Source organism: Rhyacophila brunnea, unplaced genomic scaffold (assembly GCF_057557595.1).
Source record: "Rhyacophila brunnea isolate RB1 unplaced genomic scaffold, BYU_Rbru_1.0 scaffold_4, whole genome shotgun sequence".
In the NCBI taxonomy this organism is placed as follows: Eukaryota; Metazoa; Arthropoda; class Insecta; order Trichoptera; family Rhyacophilidae; genus Rhyacophila; species Rhyacophila brunnea.
The window spans coordinates 27,351,372-27,362,743 of NW_028233068.1; positions in this window are offsets into that span (position 1 = coordinate 27,351,372).

Consider the following 11,372-nt stretch of genomic DNA (forward strand, 5'->3'; position numbering starts at 1 on the left):
GAATTTGGACATTGAAGTTAATCCCTCCAAACCAAAACCCGCCACGCACCACACTCGGTCTTAATCGAACGTATCACGTGGCCATACATTGGCGATGTCTTGGTTGATTCACCCCACCGTTGCTGCCAGGTCTTCCACGCCGCGTCAAGCGTCATGAGACGTATTGTCCGCTTCAACGATGTCACTTTTTCAGCAACAAGCCGAGGAGGCGGGGCAAGTTGAAAGTCACCAACAACGGCCTCCTCGCCTTTGAAGAGCATCGTTGACGCGCCGCTGACCTGTATGTGCAGATCTAGTGGGAGAATGCCGGCCAGGACCGGGAGCGCGTCCGTAGAAGTTGTTCGGTAGGCCTTGGTAATTGAAAGTCCGCTTAAAAGAGTGCTTCGTTTGACACTTTTCGGGATATGCAAGCACCACGCACTAGCAGCGTAGGCGGCGATCCCCATATAAATAGCGCCGTAGGCCGAATTTGGACAATCAGCATTCAGAGAATCAGTAGGCAAAGCATGTTACATGTTTAATACTTTTAGCCGTCAGGGTTTAAGTAACCATCATCTGAGGGGCCCAGGTTGTATATTATTATTATTGTATACTTGCGTAAGTCTGAACCAGTTGTGTTTTTTGACGACATTGTTTAACCGTAAACTGACATTGTTGATCTGTATATTGTGTTGTGTGGAGTAAGTATAGCATAATATTATGGCTGTCATGTATAGGTACTTGTGCAAAAAATGTGCATCCGCTCAAGTATGCAGTTACGTTTGTAGCTGGCGTAAGTCCCACCACATTTTGTGAAGGTCGTTATCATGACTATTATATTTTATAAATATATGTAGTCCTATATTCCCCATATACATACCATACATGGAATTATGGTAGGTAATAATTTTAACCGTTAACCCTTGCCCCTTCATTTCGCAACATATTATATTAGTATTATAACAATTAAGGAAATAGTAATATCGGATGTTTTGAAATATTTAAGTTTAAATACTTTTGTAATAATTCACATATTAAGCAGGTACCCACATTTATGTAGAAAATGTTTTACGTATGATTTTATTTTTAATGCGTCGTGGAAATTAGTTAGTTACTACTGTTACCTACAGTTAGAACAAAGTGGTTGTAGACCAAAAATATTGACTAAGGGAATTATTTAGAGCAATAATAGAGTTTAGTCTCATTGCATAGGTCATTTGGATAGATATTCGTTTATAATATTATGTATTGTGTAGGTATTGGTTTGTAATCTTATAGCTAAATTCGATATTAATTTAATATGTACTTAATATGTGAATGCGGTTTTATACTGCAACCGTAAGTATTTACGCGGTTTCAGAAGACTCTATGAGGAGTCGATATTTTGCAATGAATTAAAAAGTATGTTGGTACCTAATATGTAAAGTAATTAATAATTATCAATGCTGATGAGTGATGAGTGATGACTGATGAGTGAGTGATGTGTGTGATGACACAACATAGTAGGTATGAATTACTTTTCTTTATAAAACAATGATTGTAATGTACTTTTGGCAGGGTAGCGCCGGTAGATGCGGTATTATCAATAACTACTATATGTATGAAATGTTATATTTCCTAAAAAAAATATATAAATAAAATACCAATGCCATAATTCATAATTGAAAAAATGGCTGTAGTCAAGATAGCTTATTAAACTATATTTTATTATTAAAAGTAATCAAAAAAAGTAATAATACCCAAAAAACGGTTCAGTGAATTAACTATCAATTTTTCACAGTTTTTTTTTCTCTTTGTGTAAGTTTATCTTTGAATTAAAATAACTGTTACCAATGATTTTCTTTAGTTTTGTTACGTATGCATTGATTGATATGTTAAATGTATTTTAGGTAAATTGTATTTTTTTTTATTACGTGTGTCTTAATTCCGTCACTAGATGTATTAAGTACCTAACATAACAGGTAAAGCTGGACACATCGCGCTAGAACTTTAAATACAACTAGAAATATGGTTAAAATCATAAATGCAGGGGTTAATCTGATGATTGAAGAATAGAAGTACTTGGCCTTCCATACTATTTTGCCGTGTCAGTAATTTCAAAACATGTGGAGCCATAGAGAATGTGGTTGTTTAACTAATCTCCAAAATAATGCTTGGAATGAAAATAAAAGCGAATTGAATCATACAAGCAAATAACATGCAAAATACCACAGAATATAGAGCTTACCTACTAGAAAGAGGCTTTATTTACCACCCCAGTTTTACATTCAAAATGCATGCACACTAAACACATGTTATTTATCGAAGTAGTTAGATTTAGATTTCGAGTTTTAGAAATTGAATATTTTTGGTTATCGAGGAATCAAAATTGATTTTTTGATATTGTCGTGAATTTTCGAAAACCTAAAAATTCCTTCTTTCAGAATCAAAATGATAAATATATTAAGAAAAGTAATAATTAATTATTTGACAATGTAACTACGGAATTTCTAAACTAAATTTGTGACCTGTTTAGTTTTTCTTCAAAATCGGACTCGAGACCATTATAAGTTTTTCCGAGCTGGGAAAATACATATTACACAAGACTTATGCGTATGGTGAGAAAAATCTCGAATTATGAATTCTAGAATATTATTATCATTAGGTACCTTACAATTTCTAGAGAAACAGGAATCAATAGTTCTCATATTTATCAAGAATAACAACCTCTACATAAGTACATATATATGTATACATATATTCCATTTAGGTTCTAGTTATAGCAGTCATATAATAAATAGCTTTATTTGCAATATTGTGAGGGAAGTTAGTAAGTATTTTACCAGTAATATCTGGATTTAATGATTGCATATCATTAGTGATGTACTGATGTAAGTTCATCTATGTATAAGTAGATATCACATATTTAAATGAGAGTAGGTATTTTATTGCTATTAATAATAATATTTTAACATTGCTCATTAGTAAACGATATTCTAATTAGAGTTGTCACATCGAAAAAAAATATCTCGATAGGTACCTATCGATTATCGAATAAATGTATCGAATTATTGGTTTTAAAAGTATCGATATTTTTACATCCCTAGTTATAGGATTATTACTTACTTAAATTAAACAGACCAGAACATTTTCTGCATTCATGCAAATAATTATGGTTGATAAGGATGCATTAAAACGCATTTTGTACATTCAAAACAGATTATTATAATATCTAAATAAATCTGCCAACAGATAAGTCTTTAATTACATTTTAGCAATGTTATTTATTATATTGCGACGAGGTTGAAGGTGCTTGACACTGTCTACTGACCTAACTTTTCTATTTCTGTGCAGTCGTTTATGATGAGATGAATAATTGCATTACTTAAAGGAAAATTCCATCTGTCACACACTCACAAAAAGCAATTTGTAAGACCTTTTACATCGGGTGATGCCGTGCATTGTGTTGTAAAATTAAACGATCCCTTCTGCTGAGTTTATCCTTAGTCTAGTTTTCTTTCAAAAACTCTTGTTTTTTGATATTCTTTATTTATACAAGATTTGCGTTACTTCTTTTTTGTGTGTGTTCTTTTTTAATTGTCTAATAGGTTTATTTAAAAAACCTTCTTGTCTTTGTTATGTTTTTACATGGCATTCGTTGGATCTTTTTGAGTAGGTACCTATGTTCGATGTTAATAGTCGCCCAAGTCCCCGGAAACGCTCCCTCTAGTGTTTCAGTTGGGTGTGCGAATGATAAACGCATCTGAGCACTAAATTTCTTACAAAAAAATATGTGCGCAACTTTTCACGATTTTTGTGTTACGGCGATATGGATACTACAAAAATTAGGTTCATCCAATGATATTAATCATTGGGTGCATCGGAAACATTTGCGCGAACATTTATTTAAAATGCGCGCGCATCTGCGCACGCCTTCAAGAGAACGTTGGTCCTAGCGTCCTATATAGATATATAAACAAAATACAAATAGGTAGAAATATTGTAACCTGTCCAAAACTGTCACATTCATTTTACGTACTTACCTAATATGTACCTATTTACGTGACATTTTAATTAACGCCACGCAGCCAAAATATAGGTAAGTAAGTACCTATATTATTAAATTTAATTCATATTGAATTTTACATGAATCAATTAATCGTTAACATAAAAGTGCCACATAACGTATTATATCACAGTTCGAGGGCGACTGGCATCTAGTAGTGTAGGTATAAGACATACATTATAAGGATTTGAAAGATTTGATACAAAACTCAAAATTTTCCTTTAATTTCGCATGCAACATTCTGTCACAGATCATAAGGAATTGAACTGATAACTAATAACAAATTGTTGTCATTGAACCGCGAATCAACGGCAAAAAAATGTCTCGTTAAGGCATCACGTGCCACCGGTCGAAGGCGACTGGCGCCCATGTTTAATATAAGTTTATCCAAAGGTTACCGCGGGTCGAATAGTTTGAGATTAGTTGGAACTGTAAACAAAAATATTATTTTATATCCAATAATATAATTATTATTGTTAACTAATGCAATTTTTCTCTTAGTGATTCCATTAATGCAGTAGCGTACTAAAATGCCAGTCAAATTTAATAATGAAAACAGTAATCGATCCAGTTCGGTGGTACTAAAACTTCCGATGATGAAAAAATACATTTTTTTCTAATTCTTATATTGATTTAAAACTTGGCAAGGTTTCTAAACTGAATATGTATAATATATATATATAATAGCTCTACAATCCTATGTGGATCTCGGCCGCCTCACGAAGAGGTTTCTAACCAGAGTCTTCTTTTACGTGTTGGTCACTTGCTCAATCTATATCGATAAGATAAGATAATTATTATTGTCATCGTTTCATCCACTCTCAATCCACGGCTGGATGAATGTCTCTCTTTTGTCACCACTTTTCTGTCATTGGGCGTTGGCTCGTATTTTCGCTAAACTTTCAGTTGATATGTACCTAAAGACCCCTAAAGATTGATATTGAGATACTCTTTCTCAGTGACGTCCCTAGATAAAATGCCGCTCCTAGGCAGCGCCAAAATGCTACCTCATTTTTTTGTACAGTAGTCAGTATTATTGTCATCCTTTCATGAGTCCAATAACTAGATATATAAATCTAGACTAATTATTCGCAAATTTTCACGTGTCGTTTCTGGTCACCAATGACGTCGACGGGCAACGGAAGTAAACTAGATATCGCGAACCCGACAAAACCAGTGAGCTGAATTATTTAATGTAACGATATTTTCGTTATTACTAAGTTTAGGTAGCTATTTCTATATATTCCAAATGATTCTCCTCGATTTGCCGCCCTTAAAGTAACTGCCGCCCCCAAGCGACGCTCAATCTGCCTACCCCCATGGGACGTCACTGCTCTTTCTAGTTTCATATTTTATTATTTTAATATAGGTAATTCAAGAGAATTAAACTATTTATAACATATTTCCCGTTTTTGATTCAGAACGTAAATAACTGGTAAGCACTTTTATATTATAATGATTGATGAAATTCATAATATTATATTATGAAGGTATAATTAATATATGGTATAATCAGATATATATTATGTGTATGCTCATAACGATAAAATTTTGTTTAATTTTCATTTAACGAAAAATACCCATACATTGAAAGAATAAACGAATAAATAAGATTTTGAGTGTTGCAATTTGATGATGCAATTGGATGATGCAATTTTTATTCATTATTTAATATGCATACATACATACCTTATATATATAATATAATCTCTGGGATAAGAACAATACAAATAAGTCAAAACAATCTCAAATTCCGGGTCACAGTGGACAATTATTGATACATTTTAATCGGTTATTATAACAATAAATAATAACATAATACAAGGGGAAAATTAATACACAACTAGGAGTAAAGTTGCAAGAAAAAAAGTAAGAATAAAAATATTTGTGTGGTTTATGTGACGTTAAGTAGGTAAAAAGAATATCGACTCATTTTTGAGGTAGGTCTCATGGTTTAATAATAATTTAGTAAAGCCATGATTTATTTTATATTGAGATACTCAGATATCCGCGGTATTGCATTTTTTAAAAAATAAATATTCTTTTGTCAACACGGACATTTATATTAATTTTAATTTTCATTCAACATTATTTAGTAAAATATATTTGTTAAAAGTTTATATTAGTTTTTAATGAATTTAACATCTCGTGAGCTATAAATAGTTTACATGATAACGGTGTTTTACGAACATTTAGTTTTCTTGTATTTCTTGTTAAGTCAAATAAAATTTAGTTTTATTACTTACTATTTTATATTATCATAATCTCAGAACAATATATAAAATTCTGCGTTACCTGAATACTACGTCAGTCGCCAGTCAGAGATAGGTATGCGATTTTTCGGTCTTTATTTAACTGATTTCTGAATGGATAAACTCGATACCTATATTTAATAATGATGTAGTCATTTTTTCTGATTTCCCTTAAAATATCATTTAAGTATAAAGGTTTTCCCTGGGCACTATAAGGGTTATTAATGATTATTACCTACCTCCTTATAAATCATAGTACTCGCAAGTAAAGGTAAAGGCACCGATAACGTATTAATAAAAAATCAGAATCTGATTTCAAAATTTTGTAATAAAAATATAGAAACTCATTTTATAAGATGGCTACTATTTAAAAGATTTTTGTAGAATCGATATTTTATAACTTTTACGTTTAGCGTGAATCGAACATCCGTATTGACAAGCAATCGGACATTCATATTTTTCTTGGCAGTTCCTGAAAACATATTTTCAACATCAAATAAAAATTAACTGTTTCTGTCGCGACAGTTGTTTTTTTGCCAAATTAATCATAAAAAATACGGTTTCTGTGTCTACCGCAAACACGTATTTGTTTCCAAAATACGTGAAGAGCTTTTCTTTTAAAGTATTAATACACACGTTATTCGCCTCCGTATTCTTTCTTTTTTTATCAAAGGCAATTTCAATTAATAAATAATTTACTTAGTACAAAACAAAACATAATAAAACATATACAAAGGTATTCGATTATTGTGGTCCTCTACCAAAGATTTAACTGTAAACAATAAGTATTTTTTTCTAACGGAGTCTAGAACCTACTTTTAATTTAATTCTAATCAGTAAGATGAATCAGGTAATTTCTTAACGTTAACGCATAGCAACAAAACGACATAGGTGAAATTTCTTTCATCCTCGAAGCATAAAATTTCCCCAAACCATGCCGACGTATAATAATATTTTGAATGTAACTGGCCACCAAGAAAAACTTGTTATGGCATAATTAAAATTTGCCCGTGCTTCAAGCATGCTCGTATCGTGATATCGTATAGATTAAAATACTATGAATATTTATTATCTCTACTCAAACACTATTATTTTTCTGAATAATACTATTTGTTGACTTCGTTATAACACTTATAACGCACGAGTTTGATCAATATTACCAATAATATAGGTGAATATTATTTACACATTGCGCGTAATTTTACTCACTGTTTCGGTTGGGTATGGAATAGCCCCCGCTTCACAGGCAGCGAATATTATAGCGTGATACAAAGTCAATGCGATTCCAGTGGAGAGTAGAACTACCCCCATCTCTCATGCAGAGACTATTGTCGCGCGACCATTGTGTACTGACGCGTAAGTAGGTACATAATATAAATGGAAAATGGTCGCGACTTTATATCGTGCGATAATATTCGCTGCGTGTGAGGCAGGGGTTGTGGAAAACTTTCACATTACACGTCGGCGAACGGGGGAACACAGTTTTGCGACTTTGGGCGTAATAATTGTATATATTTTTTAGAATCGATACACCTACTTACTTATATTTTTGAAACAGTAAATTCGAGTTTTCACTTTGGAATTGGACATTTTTAGACAACAATAAATTGATTGTTAGCCATTTGCTCAATCCCTTTGCCTCAAGATTTACATATTGTTTACAAAAACAACATGTGAATAATAATAAATTGATACGTTAGTAGATGGATATATTTTTTGACGTTTATACCCCCCCCCCTGCTGTCTGTTGCGAGCTCTGTCCACTAGTTTAGCCTCTGATATTCTGGGTCTCTTTATGAATAGTCCAACCTCCGCACTATTTTCCCTGTTCAGTACCTATATTGAAAGATGGTTTCTTGGATTATTGGGTTGTTTCTATCTTTCACTCTTTCAGACGTGGTCTGCCCTACGGCGTCACCCCAAGTCTGTATGTGAGATAACAGGGGAAGGCACTATAATACAATGCATACGGTTCATACTTAGTACTCCTTAAATTCCTCTCCACGTTCCACTTCAACATACGGGTTGAAAGAGCGTCCACAATAACTTTCTTTCAAAAATATCCTAGTTCGTCTCATATTTTGCGATTCGTTGGTCAGTATAGAATCTTTGACATAGGTATGGGTTTGATAAGAGTTTTATATGGTATTTTAAGGGACTATCTTAAGAGCGTTCTTCAGTGAAACGGCAAATAATTTTTAACAGTAGGTGCGACGAAATTTCTCACTAGTCGCCAATCGGAGACAGAAAGAGAGGTGTGCGCACGTCGATTTGTTTTGTCATGGCTTCGGATGAAAATATTCTTAAATCGTGTAAAGATGTCTAAAAAACTTTACGTATGTACTTAAAAAAGAAAACATGTCAATGATACTATTATTATTGGTAATATAACAATAAACATAACATTAAATGGACGCATGTTGGATTTTTATGAAAAATTATATTTCGTTCGGCACGCGTCATTTGCACAATCCGCGCATCGCCTAGCTACGATCTTTATAGACCATGCCTCAGCTGAAGTATAGCCTTAAGTGTTTCTTTAAACGGCAGTAGGACTGACGATACATGGATATAACTAACACTCATTGATATATCAATGCCAACACTAAACTCATGGAAAATAAGGACTTCAAAAACGAAAATATTTCGTGGCCATGCCTGAGTTTCAGAAGCACTGTATAAGATTATAAAATTACGCAGGTTTCGAATCAAGATAAGAATAATTGTTTTCCACTCATGGATTTAATTAATCTATTGGTAAAATTTTAGCAATAATCCGTCGCGGAATGATTACTTTGTGATGTATTACGTGAAAATGCGTACTACCTACCTACATTTTCTTTTATCGGTCGGGTGGTGATAAAAAATCCCCGACTGATAATATTAATTTCTCTTCTCCAATCGAATAACACGCGTCTGCGGCGTGATGTCTGCGATCTGGATACATTTTATCTACTTACGGAACAACTCCCGCTACATTTTATTTTATTAATACCGGCTTGGATGTGGATGGCTATTTTTAAAACAGAAGATGTGACCGGTTCGCGGCAGGCTGTTCGTCCGCCGGCCATCACCAGTTTAAAAAGTGATAAATGTATTAAAATCACTGCATTTTTAGCAACAAAAAAAAACATTGTCCTAAAAACATCCATGATAATGATAACAGATAACTCTGATAATTAATTATAATGATGCATATTATTCATTAAAAGTCAGTGTCAACATTTTATCTAGACTTATTTTTTAGTTCAGCATTGCGTATAATTACGGTGGCTTTAGTAAAATGGTGGGCATCAATTATTGAGTTTTTCCTATGCAACGAATTAAACAATGAGTCCTATTTTATTTGTTCTGAACAGTCAATCGCTAACTTTACTTTCAAGTCAATTTACAGACCTACAAACATATCTAAAGAATGGATGGGGGAGCCACTGTCGAAAACTACCTAATCAAGACTTGCAACTGGACAGAATCTGTCATTCGAATGACGTTTTCAAAATGGCGTCCATATGGTAGTTCTTATAGTTTCATTTTTGACCGTTCTTTAGATAAGTTTGTAAGACTGTAGAGACATTTTTTTAAAACTTTTCTGTGTTGCCCTTCTTTCGCCTATTTTCCCTTCACAAATAAAACGGTTTTTCTGACCTGCCAATTATAAATTTTACCATTTTTCATCATATAATAAAATTACATGTAGGTGATGGTGTGATTTTACGCGATCATCGCAACCGAATTCAATGTGTACATTCAAATGGTACTGATTTTACTTGTGCGATCATCGTATAAACGAAAAAACCGCCATGACTATGGTGTTTTCTTTTTTGGATTCATTTGTGGGTTTTTTTTTATATAAAGCTGCCAATCGTAAGTTGGACCGCTCAGATGTAAAAAGTTTTTTCGACATGTAAATTTGTATTATTATGTTACTTTTCTAATTTTCCTTCAAAAGTAAAGTACAGATTTCCAAATAAAGTTAACTGTGTGACAGATAAACGTAATACAACAGACAAATCAGAAATAGGAAAAGTTGTGGCTAAAGGATATTTTAAAAATAATTTGCTACTTAGAGTGAACTTATGACATATTAAGGACTATAGTTAAATATTATGTAAAGGGAACGTCCTTGCCGAGCGGCTCGGCGAAACTCGTCGAGAGTGTCATCCGGTATAATAAAATTATCTAGGATAAAAGTGTGGAAACTTTATAATTCGTTTCATAATATTGTATATTAATCATATACAATAAAACAAATGCCTATAGTGAATGCCTTAGTGGGACGCCATCTTGAAAATGCCCCTAGAGGAGTTAAAAAAATAAATGTATATTGTAATACACCTAGGGATTGCAATACCGGTATTACAGTATTTATCAATACCGAAATACCGGTTTTAAAAATCCAAAATACCGAAATTTTAGGTATTAAGAAAGCATACTCGTTTACGTTTTTGAAAATGAATTGTAAATTATGTGCTGCTAAAATGCAAATATATTGAGTGAATCCAACACAGGTGAAAAAATAATAAAACATTTCATCAAATATAATATTTATATAAGTAATTGTCGCGATGAATTATCATAATATTATTTCGAAATAGAAAACATCCGTGACAAAAATGATCATTTTATTCTATAATTATTGATGACTGTACAAGCGTTGAATTTCAGAAGCTTTTTGAGCACTTGATGAACTTTTGAGAGCTTTAGTTAAAATTATCAATATATTCAAATTATTTTTTAAAAAAATCACTAGTTCGACAATTCTGATCAATACATATCTTTAAATGTCATCATAATAAATGTAGGTATGTAGGTTTTTGCTATATAATGGTATTTTAAAAAGATTTTGATAGCTATATTTATTGATGAGCACCTACTTCTATTGTTTTAATGTTCAAGAAATACCGGTATTCAATAAGAAATACCGAAAAACCGGTATTGACATTTTCATTCGGTATTGCAATCCCTAAATACACCATAGGTCAATAATGTTATAGTCATTTTACGTGACACACTTACCGTGTTGCATACGCGGAGATGATAATAATACAATTATTTGGTATTACGCTTCATTTATTTTTGGTCGATAAAGTCGGAGC